The sequence below is a fragment of the Pteropus alecto genome, unplaced genomic scaffold, assembly GCF_000325575.1.
Source record: "Pteropus alecto unplaced genomic scaffold, ASM32557v1 scaffold94, whole genome shotgun sequence".
NCBI classification, from domain to species: domain Eukaryota; kingdom Metazoa; phylum Chordata; class Mammalia; order Chiroptera; family Pteropodidae; genus Pteropus; species Pteropus alecto.
This window is the reverse complement of record NW_006437736.1, coordinates 974,250-991,027: the sequence shown is the minus strand read 5'-3', so window position 1 is coordinate 991,027 and position 16,778 is coordinate 974,250. Positions and strand designations below refer to the sequence as shown.

General features: G+C 45.3%; 1 protein-coding gene and 2 pseudogenes across 11 annotated transcripts in view; all 3 read left to right on the top strand.

The window, feature by feature from the left end:
* LOC102879246 (apolipoprotein L6) overlaps positions 1–1,826 on the top strand; it is a 25,895-nt gene extending 24,069 nt beyond the window's left edge. For 10 of the 11 annotated variants that reach the window (XM_006914493.3, XM_015591523.2, XM_015591524.2 and 7 more), the window contains one exon: positions 682–1,826. The gene's annotated coding sequence lies outside the window, so the exon portion shown is untranslated. The remainder of the gene's footprint in view (positions 1–681) is intronic. The other variant, XM_015591516.2, reaches the window with a different exon arrangement.
* A 12,344-nt stretch (positions 1,827–14,170) lies between these two features.
* Positions 14,171–14,289, top strand: LOC112481939 (annotated as a pseudogene).
* Positions 14,290–16,519: 2,230 nt separating this feature from the next.
* On the top strand, positions 16,520–16,638 carry LOC112481996 (annotated as a pseudogene).
* The last annotated feature ends 140 nt before the right edge of the window (positions 16,639–16,778 follow it).

Genomic DNA, 16,778 nt, shown 5'->3' with positions numbered 1-16,778 from the left:
ATACCCTATGGCTAAAACCATGGGGAACCTATGGATTAAAGGCTAGGAACCCCCAGCAGGACTTTCACTCGACATATTCTTATCTTTTCACGCTAAATACTCTTCCCCTTCCTCACAGTATGTCCATATCAAAGGAAATGGGAACTTAAGAATGACATATAAACTGAATTCTCTGAACACTCGGGGTCTTTGTCTTTTCTGTCTGTCTGTCTGTCTTTTTTTCTCCCAGTCTTTTCTCTCTGTGTCTCTGTTCCTCTCAGGCTCTCTCACTCTTTGTCTCTGAGAGGAGACCACGCTGTGTCTATGGAGTGTTATCCCTTTTCTAACAAGCTTTCCTTTTGACTCTAACTCTGGCAAGCGCTTGAATCCTTTCCTGAGCTCGGAAAAGAACTAACTCACTCTCTCTCTCTCTCTCTCTCTCTCTCTCTCTCTCTCTCTCTCTCCTCTCTGTCGAACTTGAATCTCGACTGGGGGGGATTCACCCTCTCTTGCATGCATCACTGTTATCTCTGTAAGCAGTTTTTGGGGGTGTAAGTTTGCTTAGGCCCCGTCTAAAGATTATTTTGCCCTGTTTCAACATTCCCGAGATCTGAGGCCTGGGACGTGCAGGGCGGTTCCCCTGGAATGGCGGCTCCAGGGGTGTTATCGTTCACAGGGTATGTTGTGTTCTCTCTTCTACAGCATCTTCAGTTGCTTCTCTGCTCTCTTCCTCCCCGACCTGGGCAGTAATCACTTGGTAAGATCCTCCTTTGTTTGCCCACAAAAGAATGTCACTGAAACCTGCTCAACCAGATTCCGTTAGAAAGGTGAGAGGCCCTGTTGTCCCCACAACCCTGTTCTTGGAACGCCTTAGGACACCAGAACCTGTAGGAACTCTCCAGGCTTCGAGCTCCCCTATCTTAAACATACGCATTTTGGTCGTTTTGCTTTGTTTTAGCTGCTATTCTGAAAGTAGTTCATTGACATTAAATGTACATTTTTTTTTTTTTAATTCAGGAAAGGAAAAAATAGGGAGGAAGAAATAATGCACTAACCAAGGGTGACAACTGTTGCTCTTTTGGTGTGGGATTTTCTTCCTGTGCTTTTCCTGCTTTGGGTGTTCAAGTACTGGCTTTACCTAGTCGTCTTTAGACTGCCTGCTGGGGCCCCTGCCTCCAAGCTACATTCTAAAATGGATTTTTTTCTGCAACCTACTGAGTTTTCTTTCTCATTCTCAATGCCCTCGTTTGCCTTGTAGATCTATAACTTTCTCTCTCGCTGTTTTCACTTAGCAGTGTTTCCTACCATTCGACGTTACACTGTTTTGATAGATGCTGTTTTTTAGGTGGCAAAATATCCTCCTGACTGTATGTACAATCTTTTAAGTAGACAGATATTAGTCATCACTCTTTCTCAAAGCCGACTCAAAGTGGCTTATGCAGAAAAAGGAACTTATTGTCTCATGTACTTAAAAAGCTTAGGAGTACAGGTGGGCTTCAGGTGTGTCTAGAGCCAGAAGGTAAAAATGATGTCATCAGGCCTGTCTTTTCGTTTCTCAGACAGGTTTCCACCGCCCGCAAGTAAGGCCCCAGGAGCCCCAGGTGTACCCCCTCCCCGCTGGAAAGGGGCGGGACAAAAGCCCAGGGACCCATTCTGATCCCTCAGGACTGGGTCACATACCTTTGCCTGCACTGGTTGCTAGGGAACTATGTGGCTTGTGAATGGAGAAAATAGATCATGAAAAGCCACAACGAGTGCCCCGGATGGCCCTCCCCTTCCAGAAACATTTAGATCGTTTCTAATTTCTCATTATACATGGTGGTCAAATAAATATCTGTGTGCCAAAAGCTTGTTGTGTCATTACTAGAATTCTCTTCTCACAATAGCGTCCCTGACCTGGGATACCTAAAATAAAGAAGGACCTTAGGAAGGAAAAGGAGGCGTCTTTTCCTCCAACAGTACAATGGTCAGACATATCACGGGAGATGTGGGAAAGATTTAAAAAACGGAGAGGAAAGAGGGCCATTGTTAGCATTTGGGACTACGGCTCTGACGGCCTTTGCTTTATAAATGTTCGGATCTAAGGGTTTCAAATAGTCGTGATCCCATGCTCAGGCCATTGCGTTTTTTGCATTTCCTTGTTTTAGGTTTTTCATGAGCAGAGCTGTAGATAAACATTTAGTATTGTTCTCCTAGTGTGTGAGCATCCTTAAAGTTCTGAATAAACATTACCAGTAATAATGCCTGGCACAAAATAATCATTACGCTTGGACTTTTGTTGTTTTTTTTGTTTGTTTTTTTATTTTTGGAATGTCTGGAAGGAAAAAAAAAAAAAAGAACGAATCAGAGAACAGAGATTTGAAACCCATCTCTGACACTTGTTTGTCTGGTCCCATGTATGAGTTTTGATTTCTTCAGCCATGACACACGTGTAACCTGAAAGCAAGCCACGACTCCATCGGGGTGCGGATTTGTCGTGTCCCATTCACAGAAACAGAAGTCTGGGAGAAAATACCCTTGGCAGAAGTTCAAATCCTTAACAAAGCATTTGAGCCCATGTCAAAGGAGGCGAGAAAAGTTCATTCTTCCCTTTTCGCCGACTTCTCTCGTTCCCAGACTCCCCTCCGTGAGGGGAGAATCTCTGGAACTGACTCTTCTTCTCCCTCTCTCTGGCCCCTTGACACCCTTCCTGACTCACAGCCTAAGCGGCTATTCTGCCCTCTGCCTCCTCACGGGGAGGAGGCATGGGAACTCAACATTAAATCGAGCTATATGCAGAGTCTGCAATGTGCCGATCAGCCCTCCTTGCAGACCACAAGGAAACCTACAGAACAAAGGAACATCGCTGCTCGGATGACTAACGAACCCTTTGCCCACACAGTGAAGGGAAAATCGAGTCTTTAAGTCGTACCCTATGCAACAGAAACCCAACCATTCATCCCCCACGGCCAAAGCCACGGGGAGCCTATGGAGCAAAGGCTGGGATTGCAAGCATGCCTTTCACGGCATACCCATGCTTTCACATTACAGACCCACATCATCAAAGGAAGACAGGTAAACGAAGTCTTTAACATGTAATTCATAGAAACTAAGCATCACATATAAACGAAATTCCCGGAACACTTGGGGTCTCCGTCTCGCTCTCTCGATCCCTCTCCATGCCTCTCAGCCTCTTTCACTCTCTGTCTCTGACTGGAGACCACGCTGTCTGTGGAGTGTTCGTTATTCCTTCTCTGGTGAACTTTCCTTTTGTCTCTAACTCTGGCGGGCGCTAATGTCTTTCCTGCGCTCGGTCAAGAACGCTCTCTCTCAGTGCAGGACTTGAGGCCCCACTCAAGGGGAGTCACCCCGTCCTGCATCACTCTCAGCCATGCCCTTGACTCCAAGCTGCTCTCTGGTCTACTGTGAAGCATCACCTCCTACACCATCTGGAGATCTGGTGATCAAATGTCTTCACCTCGTTATATCTCCCTGCTAGTGAAATCTTCGCGCTCCTCACCAAGCAAAGTCCACTAATTCTCCATGCTGTTCGGAGCATCCCGGCCCCACCCCCACCCACCACTGTTCTCCTCTCTTTTTTGGGTTGAGTGGGGTTCTTCATGGGGCTCCTCCACCATGGTGAGGCAGACCACGAGTTCTGAGAAACCCATCAGTGCTGAGATGTAATCTATATTTTATTAAGATGAGGAAGATGTACATATTCACATGCCCCGATGAAAATGAAGCTATCAGTTCTCAGCTGCCGCTTGATACCACAACCAACATAAGTTCAAGGCTTTTCCAAATGTTAAGCCTTCCAAAGTGGCCATTGAATTTGTTCTGCCAACTGCAGCAAGCAGATGATCAACAGTGTGGCTCATGATCTGCCCTCCCTTACTAGAAGTAAATTAGGGATCTCAATCATCAAGCTGAACCCCAGGATTGCTGGGGAAGTGGGGACAGACTCCAGTTAAGGTTGAGAACCCTCACTTACCCAGATCCATTAGCATCTGACTAGCTATGGGTGGTCTCCAGGCACCTTTATGTATCATTCTGGCTCATCCTGGTCCAGCTTCACCAGGTGGCCCTTAAATTTGTGACCAAGTGCAAGCTGTTATCGCCTATAAATCATACTCTCTTGGATCTAAAATCTAACTTTCAATCAAAAGAAAACCCGAAGGGCATCGTGTTTCAGTCAATGCACAAAGCTACATTCAAAGAAATAGCAACCCGGGGGAAAGTAGATTAGAAAGCAATTTGAACCCTCTCTTAGTCTCTCGAGAAAATGAGGTGCATGGTGGGGTGAGGGGAAGGAAGGGAGAAATATTCTTAATTCATAGTTATAATTCAGCTACACAAAACCACAATGGAAAACTAGGCTTCCTTTCGCTGATAGGTAAGGTCACACAGACCAGTACCGTTCAATATGGTAGCCACGAGCCTTGTGGCTGTTGAGCATTTGAAATGTGGCAAGTCCAATTTAAGATGTGCTGTCAGTGTAAAATATACACTAGATTTCAAAGACCTAGTATGAAAAAATATATTTAATATCGAATTAATAATTTTAATAATTTTAATTGGTCACATGTGAAACGGTAACATTTTGGACGAATTATATATGGGGCTCGCATTATGGTTCTATTGGACAGCCCTAATGTAGACAATAACATTAAAAAGATGAAGATAATCGAAGGATGAATTGGGTTTCGGGGGATAGTAAATAGCACTTCTTTTCTCGCGCTCAAGTTCGGAACCGATGAAGAAGTAGACCGAGAGGCAGAGGCATGTGCACATGAACGTATCGGCTTGATTAAAGTTGTCGGAAGAGGTGGTTTTGTGTTGGTCGATCAAGTTGGCCTGCTGATACTTCACTCCTGAGTAGGTGGTCTTGGCCCCCTACCACATGCAGTATTGGACACCAGGGCCAGCCCTGTAAAGCGAAGGAGCACAGCACCCCAAACACTCTCGGAAGGCCAGCAGGTCCCAAATCCATGCCAGTGCCCTTTGGACAAATTGCCCAACATGTAACTTGCTCACGCTTCCCTGGAGTTGGTAAGCAAGAGAATGGAGGGAGGCCAGGGGTGTTACTGAGGTGGAAGTTCTCCACATGGAAACCAGAGTAGGGAATAAGTGATTCTCCCAATACTGCCTAACCTTTTAATAATGCACTGAATTTAACCGTACGTCCATGGTCAGCGGTGGCAATCAATCTTCTAGAGGAACAGCCCCGCTCCCAGCTTCATCCAGCTGCTGGCTCGGCACCAGACGCTTCTGTCTGAATCATCCTGGGTCTGCTGTTGGGCAGTATAAAGTTTTCTGCCAAGAGGTTTTGGAATGGGTTAGATCAGAACGTTAATTAATCTCAAGGTCTCTCTCTTCCCATTTCCCACCCCAAATGCTATCAAGCCATGTCCAATATAGCTCTTCAGAGATTTTGCAATGAGATCAAGAGTCAGCATAAAGATAGTCCAATAGTAAAAGGCCAACGAGAAGAAACCTTATATTGCATACAAACTCCCTCCATTGCAAATTTCCCAGGGAGAAATATTAAAATTCGATCTCCTTGCAAATTGAAGTTTAAAGGAAGTAGTCTGAAATCAAATTGCGATGCCCTTGGGAGCTAAAAACTCAAAGAAATCAAAATCTCTTAAAGTCCAAAAGCATCAGAGTCCAAAAGCAAATTCTCTTGTAGAGTCCAATGCAGTTTCGGAAGTCAAAGAAATCACCTTCCCCAAAGTCTTTTGTCCAGTTTCAGCTAAAAGCGTTCTTTTATTTAAGTTTTTAAACTTAAGAACAATTCCAAACATACAGAAGAGCTCAAGATTAGTACAAAGAACTTTCGAGTACCTTTGCCCAGATTCGCAGCCATTAAGATTTTGTCCCTTTGCCAGTTATCAAGTTACTGCACCTCAGCTCCAAATCCACCCTCGAGTGCACTGCATGTGAACTTGGAGCTGGACCCTCCTGACCTTCCCCCTTTGCCAGCTGGCGCCATGTCAGCCTCCGTCAGTAGAGGGTGCTCTGCAGGAGGCAGAGGCTGCTCGGCGTGTGCGCGTGGCCTCATTCCCACAGGGCTCAGCCATCAGGTGGAACGCCAGTGGAGATCACCTCCAGTGAGTTCAGCATCACCCCAGAGGCAACTTCCTGGTGAGTGCCATGGGAACTCCATGAGATGTTCCCACTGGAAACTTTCCCTGAAGGTGGCTTCTGCCCCTTGGGCTCCCAGTGAGGTCACCTTGTGTTTTGCCAGTCCTCCAGTGGGCAGGTTTCAGCTTATAGCTTTGGCCTGCAGCAGCTCAGCAAACTTCTCTGTGTCCAGTCCTTCTGAAAATATTATTTGTAAAAGCTACCACCCTTAGTCTGGGTGTCTTAACACCTAAAGCATGGAGGAGCTTACGTGATGAACCCATCCAGCACAGTGAAGCATGCCGTGGAACCCAGAAACAAGGCTGAGGAATTCAGGGTTGTACCCTCTCTTGGTCCAGAGGTGGATCAAAACATCATTTTAAGATAAGAATAGAAAAAATAAATAAATAAAAATTCAAGAAAGAAAAGAGTAGAATTTGGGGGAGCTAGATGAACACGGCCTACCCATGCGTGGCACTAACGATGTTCTGTTTTTATTTTTTAAAGTAGGTACATGCAATTCCCTTTTGCTTTTTTAAAGAACTGGAGTAAAACGTACATAATATAAAATTTACCATTTAAATTCAGTGACTTTAGAGTACATGCATATTGTTACGCAACTGTAGAGTTAACTCAGAACATGGCGCCTCCACGTACTCAGAAGGCAGACGGCCGTCCCGCCTGCGGCCAGAAGGAAGGCAGTGCACAGAGTTCTCGGCAGCGCCTGCTCCCAAGGGCGTTATCTGCTGTCCCCATGGACACTATCTGCTTGTTCTGCTCAAGAACGTGGCTGGTCCTCCGTTCTCACGGAAGGACGTATCTGCTGCTGTAACTAAGCAGCACATCTGGCTCCAATCCTCCTAAGAAGGCAGTGGCTCCCCCAGTGAGGGGGATGAGACGTTGCCTGGCTTGGGCCAGGTGCCTTTTCCTGCAGTTCCGACCAGCGGCTGCTGACACTTCCCTACCCGTGAGTACTAACCGGCAGGTCGCACCCGCTGGTCCTCCCAGGTGGTTTTTCCGGACTATCCCAGGTGCAGGAACCTAGCCAGGAGCTCCTGTGTTACAACTGGCGTAGCCGGCAGTGTATTCCAGAAAGAATCCCAGTTGAGTCGACCTGGAGTGAGGGGGAGGACACGCCTGGTTGGTTCTGCGGAGGGGAAATCCCGGGTGGGCCTCTGGGTCCATGCTGCTTGAGGTGGCAAGCCTTTTAGATTCTTGGGGCCCACCGAGGGAATGGGGGAACGTCCCCACCACGCCTATGGACCTCTTACAGGTTCTATTGAAAGTAGAATTGTGTTCTTTCAAAAAGGAGGAGCCACAGGCCATAGCAGGGGTGCGGAGGACTGGCCCCTCCTGGGACACTGCGTGAAGCCACCGCTGAACAGTCGCAGGCCGAGGAAAGGGCGAAGCAAGTGTTAGAGGAAGTCAGGCTGGAAAGAGACCTGCGAGTCACACAGGCCAATAACGAGGACATTCTGGGACGACAGTTAGAACGGACTAGCAACAACCACAGGACCCAGCCTGCCGCCTTGCAGAAGTTCGGGGGTGAAAGCTAACGACCAGTCATCGCACAGCCCAAATGGAACCTAGGTAGGTGGCCCCCAGCAGGGAGTGAGTCCGAGTCAGATGAGCAAACAGAGGCGCCCTCCCGGGGGGAGCCACATGTGAGTCTCCCGCCTGCCCGACCGGTGATGGTTCAGAAACGAAAGACTCAGCCAGAACGCCCTGAGGGGCAAGATGCGAGGAACCCGTCCGCTCTCCTTAACCCCCTCACCCCCTTCCCTCCTCGTACCTCTCGTCACCCCCCTCACCCCACCTCTCCTCCCCTCCCCCATCTACGCACCTGCGCCCAGCCACACGCGTCGCGGAGCTGGTAGGGCTGGCTGCCAGGTTCCGGAGGAATGATCGGAGTTCATCGGGGGTGGCTACTCCACCTCTGGGACACCAGTGTGATGGCACAATACTGCCCGAGGATGAATTCACCTGGATGTGCTCCGTCAGCACCGCACAAGCTGCGCTTGTACCCACGCGGACGCGGGGCGATTCCTCACGCGGGAAGTGCGCCCCGGCTGAGCTGGCCCTTGGCGTGTTGCCAAGTGCCTCGGCCACATGAAGGCGATTTGCCGGTGGCCCAGCCATGCGGGCTATCCCTGCTGGAACTGCAGGTGTTCCTTAGGGAGATGGGGATGTGGCGTGCTATTTATAACGAACCATTTGTGGGCTCTGATGTGGTGCCATTACCTGCAGGTATGCGGGGCCACGTCATCCGGGCGGCCCCACTGGCCCATTATGGTGCTTCCGTGCCTGTCCTGCCCATCCTAGTCGGGAGGACAATCGAGGCGGCAGCACAGGCTCTTGCCCATTTGGGGGAAATCGAACTGGCCAGGCAGAAACAGGGGGCCCGACGGGTCCAGGGGAAAGAGAGAGAGAGTCACTTGTGGGTGTGCAGGCAGAAAGTAAGGATGACTCGGTAAAGGTGACCAGGAGGCAACTATGGACGGATCTGATAAGGGCCGGGGTTGACCCAAAAAAGATTGATAAGCACCCCAATACAGTACTGGGAGCCCTGTGGCGGCAGCTTAAACTGGAGCAGAAATTCCAACCTCGACAGGCAGGCGGCTGTTCATACCTTGGAACGGACCTCAAGCAGAGGACACACTCGACCCTCTGATCCGTGTCTGGATGACGCTTTGCAGGACTAGGACACGTCCAAAACAGTCACCCAGATGGTTAAAGTCAACTCGCCTTTACCTGGGAAGGACAACAATGGGCCTTCACTGTCCTACCGATGGGGCATCTCCACAGCCCCATCATTTGCCTTGGTTTTGTGGCTGAGGATTTGACTGGCTGGCCTAAACCCTCCCCCATACAACTGTGCTGTTATATTGATGATGTCATACTCACCTCTGACTATACTCACAGCGAGCTGTACCTGTAAAACATCAACGGCAAATGAAATACTTCTAGAGGTTATAAAATATATTCATAAATTCAATCTAAAAGATGTTAATTGCTCACTTTCTAATTGCCGTTAGAAACTGAAGTCTCTGAGAGTTAATAATTCGTATTAGAACTGAAAGGGAAACATATATATTTAGTAACTGAAGGGATAGAGTTTAGAGGTTTATTTTAAAGGACATTAAAGGAAAGTAATTTGTCCTAAAGTTGGTTATTTCCAAATGAGTAAGAAGCAGCAAACCAAAGGGATGAAGAAAGTTACAGGCCTGCGAAGAGAAATCTTGAAAGGAGGAAACTTTATATATGGTTAAACTAAACAATATTGAAAATAAATTTAAATGTCAAAAGGAGACTAATACAAAATCAGAGTTGTGTTTTCTCCTGCTGCTAAAAAAGACGGTTTCTTGAACTATTGGTGTGCTACTGATATTATGGAAAAAGTTTACGCCTAAAAAAAAAATGTTTCTGTGTTTTATCAAAATAATTTTCCATGTTTTATGTTGTCTTAATCAGGCCCTTGGCTACTTAAGGAAACTGAATCTCCACAATAGTAAGAACTAAGTTTTGCTAATAATTATACAGAATTAGAATATTTCTTTTCCTCTCTATTGATCTGTCCAAAACCCAAACACTTTTAATGAGTGAGTATTCTTACTTTTATGGCAATGTGGTGATGTGTATAAGTTCAATAAAAATGTGTCCTCATTATAACAGGACATGTTTGGAAACTAGTTTTTATCGCCAAACCTTTGACCGGAACGCCACATTTGAGAGAAATGCGGAGTCGGATATGATGGAACAACTTTCAGGGACTAAGATGCACTCACAGAAGCCAATAAAAGCCTTTGGGAATATTGGCTGGTACGGGGCTCTCATAGGTCCCAGCAGCTTTCCCATGAGGATAAAGCATGTCACTTTTCTGGCAGGTACAGGAACCTCAAGATATTCTGGAGATCTCAAGGAGAGGAACTCACCCGAAATATAGGTATCACAGGCGTCCTCTGAGGGCAAGTCCTTGCCTTGGCTTTTCTGGCCTTGAGAGGTCTTTTAAGTCCAATCTGAAGATTCCTTGTAAAATTCCAGCAAAGTCAGAATTAAAAGACTCTCTCTGGTTAATTAGCATTCTTACTGGGCTTTTGCAAATGATGTGGCCAAGTTTATTGAAAGGACTTATTTTGCAAATGAATGAGTCTTAATTTGGCTACTTTTGGTAAAAATTAGGGTAGCTGGAGAGGAGAGAAAAAACAAGTTTTGATAAAAAATTGAAATATACCTATGTAAACATTAGATTCTTGTGCTATTCATTGTCTTTTAGGTTTTATTTTCTACTTGTAAATTCAACTGGATGCTGAATTATTCTAGTTTCCTCTAATATCTGTCTATGACTCTTCAAACACATTTTCAATTTGTAATTTTCCTCCCACCCTTAACTAGGAATTATTGAAAACTATAACTGCTTTTTCTCAAGCCACACAAGCTAAAAATGGACAACTTGATATAAAATTCAAGAGACTACCACAACAGCTCATGTTTAAATAATCTCAGTGACTGGTGATGTCACCTCCGTGGTGCAAAGAGTTTGTCCTGGCATCTGAGGACATCAACAGGGACATTTCAAGTTGTGGGAGATGCTTCCGGCCATATATCTAGAAATGACAGCCTTACAAACTCAGAAGCTGGTTTATAATTTGCTCTGATGATTAACATTTGGTTTTCTTTTGTTTTCATAGACATAGGAGACATAGACATGCAATGGCTAATACAACCTGCTAAATCTATAGTAACACCTCTGGGGAAGTTGAGACTCAAATACGTAGAATCGTGCAGAAGACCACTTTGTACTCACAGTAAATTAAAAACCAACAACATGTTCAATTGAATGGAGGCCAGTTTGGTTCCTCTAATCCCTGAACTTTTCAGCATTTTGAACCAAAGTGGTCGTCACCCCTATTCCGTCAAGATTGAGGAAAAATCAAGAGACCAGAGGGAATTTTAACAGGAATGTAGCCTCACACTTTGCGGCACTTGGAGCAAACCCCTTAACAACGTGGTGGCCCTCCTTGGGCTTTGGGGGCCGTTACCTGGTAATGGGACTGCTTGGCTTATGTGTACTGTCGTTAGTGTTAGGATGTAGTCTTTATTTGTGACATATGGACACAATACGTGAATGCTCTAACCATTACCCAGGGACTCCCTGTCCAGAAGAACTGCCACGAAGAATGTGAGGTGGAGGAGCTATGTCGGGGGCGAGGAAGGGGGTGCAGGGTCAACTCAGAACATGGCGCCTCCACGTACTCAGAAGGCAGACGGCCGTCCCGCCTGCGGCCAGAAGGAAGGCAGTGCACAGAGTTCTCGGCAGCGCCTGCTCCCAAGGGCGTTATCTGCTGTCCCCATGGACACTATCTGCTTGCTCCGCCAGAGAAGGCGCTGGTCCTACATTCTCACGAAAAGATGCTATCTGCTTCTGTAACTAAGCAGCACATCTGGCTCCAATCCGCCTAAGAAGGCAGTGGCTCCCCCCAGCGAGGGGGATAAGACGTTGCCTGGCTTGGGCCGGGTGACTTTTCCTGCAGTTCCGACCGGCCGCTGCTGAAGCTTCCCTGGCCGTGAGTAATAAACGGCATGTCGCACCTGCTGGTGGTTTTTCTGGACTACCCCAGGTGCAGGGACCTGGCCTGGAGCTCCTGCGTTACAGCGACCATCACCACCATCCATCTGCAGAAGTTTATCTTGCAAAACTGAAGCCATACCCATCACTCACGTGGTGGTGATGGTTGCACAACAGGGTGAATGCATTACAAGTACTTGCGTTTGTTGATCGGGGGATTATCCAGTAATGAAAACAGAGGCCAAGGCAAAAACAGTCAGGGGTCAAGTCAAGTGGGCCACGAAGCCACAGTAAGAAGCCTTGACTGGAACTTGAGAGCCGTAGGTCCCCGGATAATGGCTTCTGGCTGATGAGCTGCTCAAAGTTTGGTCTACAACTGGCAGCATCAGCACTTCGTAGGAACGTGGTTAGAAATGTAGAATTTCAGACCTTTTCCAAGACCCACTGAAACCAGATCAGCAATCTGACAAGATCCCCAGAGACCCCCGTGCACATGAAGTCTGAGAAGCGTGATGTATGAGGAAAGCCTGGACCATATTCCTGCCCCATCAACATCACTTAGCTCGATCGAAAATTAGGAAGGGGTGGGGCTGGTCCTGGACACGGTTCTGTCCCAAAAGGAATACACTTTTTCCTTTGAGCTGATAACTATCGTAGGGCAAAACAGTTACACATCTCCCCCAACCTGGTGACAAACGGCTGCTTATTTACTGAGTTCTTTGTCCTCTGCCCAGCCAGCACAGCAAACAGTGGGCGGCTGTGGCCTGCACACTTGGAAACCCAGCTCAAAGCCACCTCATCTCATCTGCCTGAAATTCCAAAGTTAGAGACACAGACCTGTAAGTTGTGGGGACCCAGGGCAGAAGTAAAAATACTAAAAGGGTTGGTCACCTGCATCCACATACTGCATGACCAGGGAGAGAGCCAAGTACGTACTTCACCTGCCTGAACTGTACTTTCCTTTTGTAAAATGTGAGACGTACACGCACTCACCTTACAAGGTTGTTTGGAACGATGTGGCAGAAAATGGATGTGAAGTCCTTTATTAAATAATATGCCAGTCAAAATATTAATTAGCACAGTGATGTGTCATGGGTGAGAGAATCGAAAGGGGTTTGTGTCCTCGTCCTTATCCTAATCTGAAGTGTCTGTACTTCTTAGAATTAACACACAAAAAGTATGTAGGTTTTAATAAAAAGCCAAAAAGACGTAATCATCATCAGTTTCTAGATAAATTCTAAAAAGTAAATCTATGATATTATAAATAAAAATGTCTCTTCTATGCATCTAAGAACTAATAGCCATTCTGGGGCATAAAAATGACAAAATTGTCAGACACACTGATAGATTTTCTGAAGATGGCTATCTTTACAGCTTTTGCAGGTGTTGCTCCCATATTTATTCTGTTCATACGTTTCAGTATTTTTTTGGTGGGGGGGGATTCCAATGAGTATATTTTGGAGCCTTTATTCCATATATTTTTGCTAAACTTCTTTAGCACTGTTTTTCCTTCATTGTGCTCACTTTCTTCACCTCTGTCTTTGGTGTTGCTTTTTTTTTCTTTCTTTTTTTTTTTTTTTAAATAGTTTCTCTTTTCCCGTGCATGAATTCCAATAAGCATTTATTTTTGTGACGGCTTTATTTTTCTCTCCTCTTCTTTCCTAAGCTCCGCCAATTTCCCTTGATTTTTTTCCCCATTGTCTTGCCGTGTCTTCCTTGAGTCCACAGATCTGTTTTACGATCTTGCATTGTAAAGGAAATCGCTTTGCTGAATTTAAGAAATTAATTGCCAAACAAGTGTTTGCAATTTTCATGACTATTTTGGCAACACTTTTCAGGTGAGTATTATTTTTCTGCCATTTGTTTTTCTTGTTGTTGTTACTGTCTTACTTTTTCTCTGATGATATATATTTTTTATTGTGGTAAAATACATATAACATAAAATTGACCGTTTTAGCCATTTCCAAGTGTACCATTCAGCAGCATTAAGCACATGCATACTGTTCTGCAACCTTCACCATCATCCATCTCCAGAACTTCTTCATCTTCCCAAACTGAAATGCTGTTCCTGTTAAACACTAACTCCTCATGCCCCTCAGCTCCTGGTACCACCCTTTCTACTCCCTGTCTCTATGAATCTGACCATTCTAAGTATCTCATATAAATGGAATCATTGAGTATTTGTCTTTTGTGACTGGCTTATTTCACTTAGTTATGTTGAAATAACTTTCTAGGGCCAAGATGGAGCCATTCCTGACTGGTGTGCTGCATCGGCAAACCAGAACTTAAATAACTTTCATGTTTCCGTCAATGCTCCGCTTGACCATTAATGCAGTATATCTGGTCAGCCAATTGGAGACTGTCACTTCATGAAGTGTCCTAAAGTTTGTTTATGTCACCTAAATTGTCTTCTTTAATCTTTTTTTTTTAACAGTTAGTATAATGTCTTTAAGTTTCATACATGTTGTAGCACTGTTGGGAATTTTGTTCTTCCTTAAGGCTGAATAATATTTCATTGCACACTATGGCCATGCCACCCTAAATGTGCCGGATCTTGTCTGATCTTAAAAGCTAAGCAGGGTCGGGCCTGGTTAGTACTTGGATGGGAGACTACCTAGGAATATCAGGTGCTATAGGCATCAAAAAAAAAAAATATATATATATATATGTGTGTGTGTGTGTGTATATATGTGTGTGTGTGTGTGTGTGTGTGTATACACATATATATCAGGTCATTCATGTGTGTGTGTGTGTATATATGTATGTATTTCATTGTATGTATATACCACATTTTATTTAGCCATTCATTCATAATGGACATTTGGGTTGTTTCTATCTTTTAGCTATTGTAAGTAATGCTGCTATGAAAATGGACGTAAAAGTATTTGTTCTAGACCCTATTTTCAATTCTTTTGGGTATATATCCAGCAGCGAAATTGCTGGACCATATAGTAATTCTATATATGCCCACTAGCAATGCATGAAGCTTTCAACTTCCCCACAATCTTGCCAATATTTGTTGTTTTCTGTGTTTTTTGTTTTTTGATAATAGTCATCCTCATGGGTGTGATATGGTCTCTCGTGGCTTTGATTTGTATTACTCTTAATGATCAGTGATGTTGAGCATCTTTTCACGTGCTGTCGGCCATTTGGAGAAATGTTTATTCAAGTCCTTTGCTCATTTTTTCAATTGAGTTGGTTGTTTTTTGTTTGTTTGTTTGTTTGTTTTATGGTTACGTTCATATCTTTTGTGTAGACCTTGTGTTTCTTGCTTTTTTTTTATATGGACCAGCTATTTGTGGGAGATTCAAATAAGGAAGAAGCCAGGGCTGTGTTTTAGGGGAGCAGAACTGCTCTTTCCGATCCAGGGCCTTCTACTTGAGTGTTCAGTCTTCCTTTCTCCGTAGGCAAAGGACTAGGTCAGTTTGCACTGTTCACAATGCAGACTCTTCTCTCCTCTCTGTCTCAAGGACAAACTGCTTCCTTACAAATATGACTCATCTCACTGCGCTTCCTCATTTAGTCCCTTCTTCACTGCTTCTTGGAACCGATCCAGATTTAGTGCCAATCTACACAAATACACCTTATCTTTACTGTGCCCTTGCCCTTGAAGAGGGACATTTTGCCCCTGAAATCTGTAGTCATCGCTTACTTTTTCTGATATCTGCAATTATCAGCATTCTTTCCTCTTTTCCTCCCCAAAACTTGCTCCTTCCTATTGCCGCTAGCAGATTTTTAATCGTTTTTTTTTTTTTTAATCTCTTTTCCCTCGTTTCTAATAGGTGGTGCTTGTTTCACTTTTTGTTGGATAATTACCAAAAGAAGAGAAATGGGTAACTTGAACCATTCATCCTCACACTGGAAAGTCCACACGAAGAGTTCTGAGCATCATCACATTATAGTGCAGATAGAGATGAGACTTGACACCAGAAGAAACTGACTTTTGGTTTCCTCTTTTTGTGTCTCCTACCTCTGGGGCCACTTCCTCTGAGAGTCTTAAAGGATTCTTTTTATTCTTCGATTTCCCATACAGTGTTGGCACTTCCCAGAGTTCCATCCTCTCCTCCGAGCTCTCCATCCCCCATGAGTCTCACACGGTTACGAATTCCCAGGTCCGAGTCTCAGGTGTCAGCTCCGTATGCAGGCACTGCCTCTCTGAATGACAGTGGAGTCTGTTTTCTTCTTTACGAGGTGAAGCTGCATCCCTTCTGGCCCAGGACTCATTGCCAGCTGCAGAGAGAGAAGCGCCAAGGAGCCCTCAGAGGCCCCATGACCGCAGCACCAACTGGAAGTCACTCAAGTAACCACCCTCTTTCCTCGGAAAATTCTTTTGACCATAATACACCGTCTTGACCTACGATGCGTGACACTGGAGATGGAAGTAATTCGGGGCCCTGAGTGTGTGTGATCCCACTTTCTAAAGTGAAGGTGGGGGTCTGAAGTCCCATTCCTGCCCTATTTCCCATGAGACCCTGCTTGTACCCCTACAATTAGAGGCATACCATCCTGGGTCCCTTAGCTACCGGGACCATATTTTCTGAAGCCCAAATCAGAACATACATTCAGTTCAGGATACAACATCTGTGTTGTATCCCTCTGGCTCCTACAGCTCTCCACTGGCAGGCTTTTGTGGTCAGTTTGGAGGTCATCCATTGTGCTGTCAGGAACCCCAGAAGTGCCTAAACTTGGCCTTATTCAGTTGTCCTTGATGGAGCTATCAGCACAAGGGACAACAGCAATGGGAAGCAGGATGGTATTTCCTACCCTGGCTTGGGCCTGGATCTCCAGAGCAGAGGCCCCTGGCAGAATGGATTTCATGATGTGGTTTAATCCAAGAGAGCCTCTCCCTCCCTTTAAACCCAAACTCAAGTCTCCAGCCAGGCCACCCTGAACAAGCCCGATCCCGCCTGATCTCGGAAGCTAAGCAGGGTTGGGCCTGGGTGGTATTTGGATGGGAGACCACCTAGGAAGACCAGGTGCTGTAGGCATTTTAAATAATTAAAAAATAAAATAAATAAAAGGACCATACATGGGAAAAAATCGACATGAAAGAAAGTACTGGCAGATTATAGTCATGTTTACATAAAAATGCAGAAAACTCTGTTTTGTAAAAAAAAAAACAAATTAA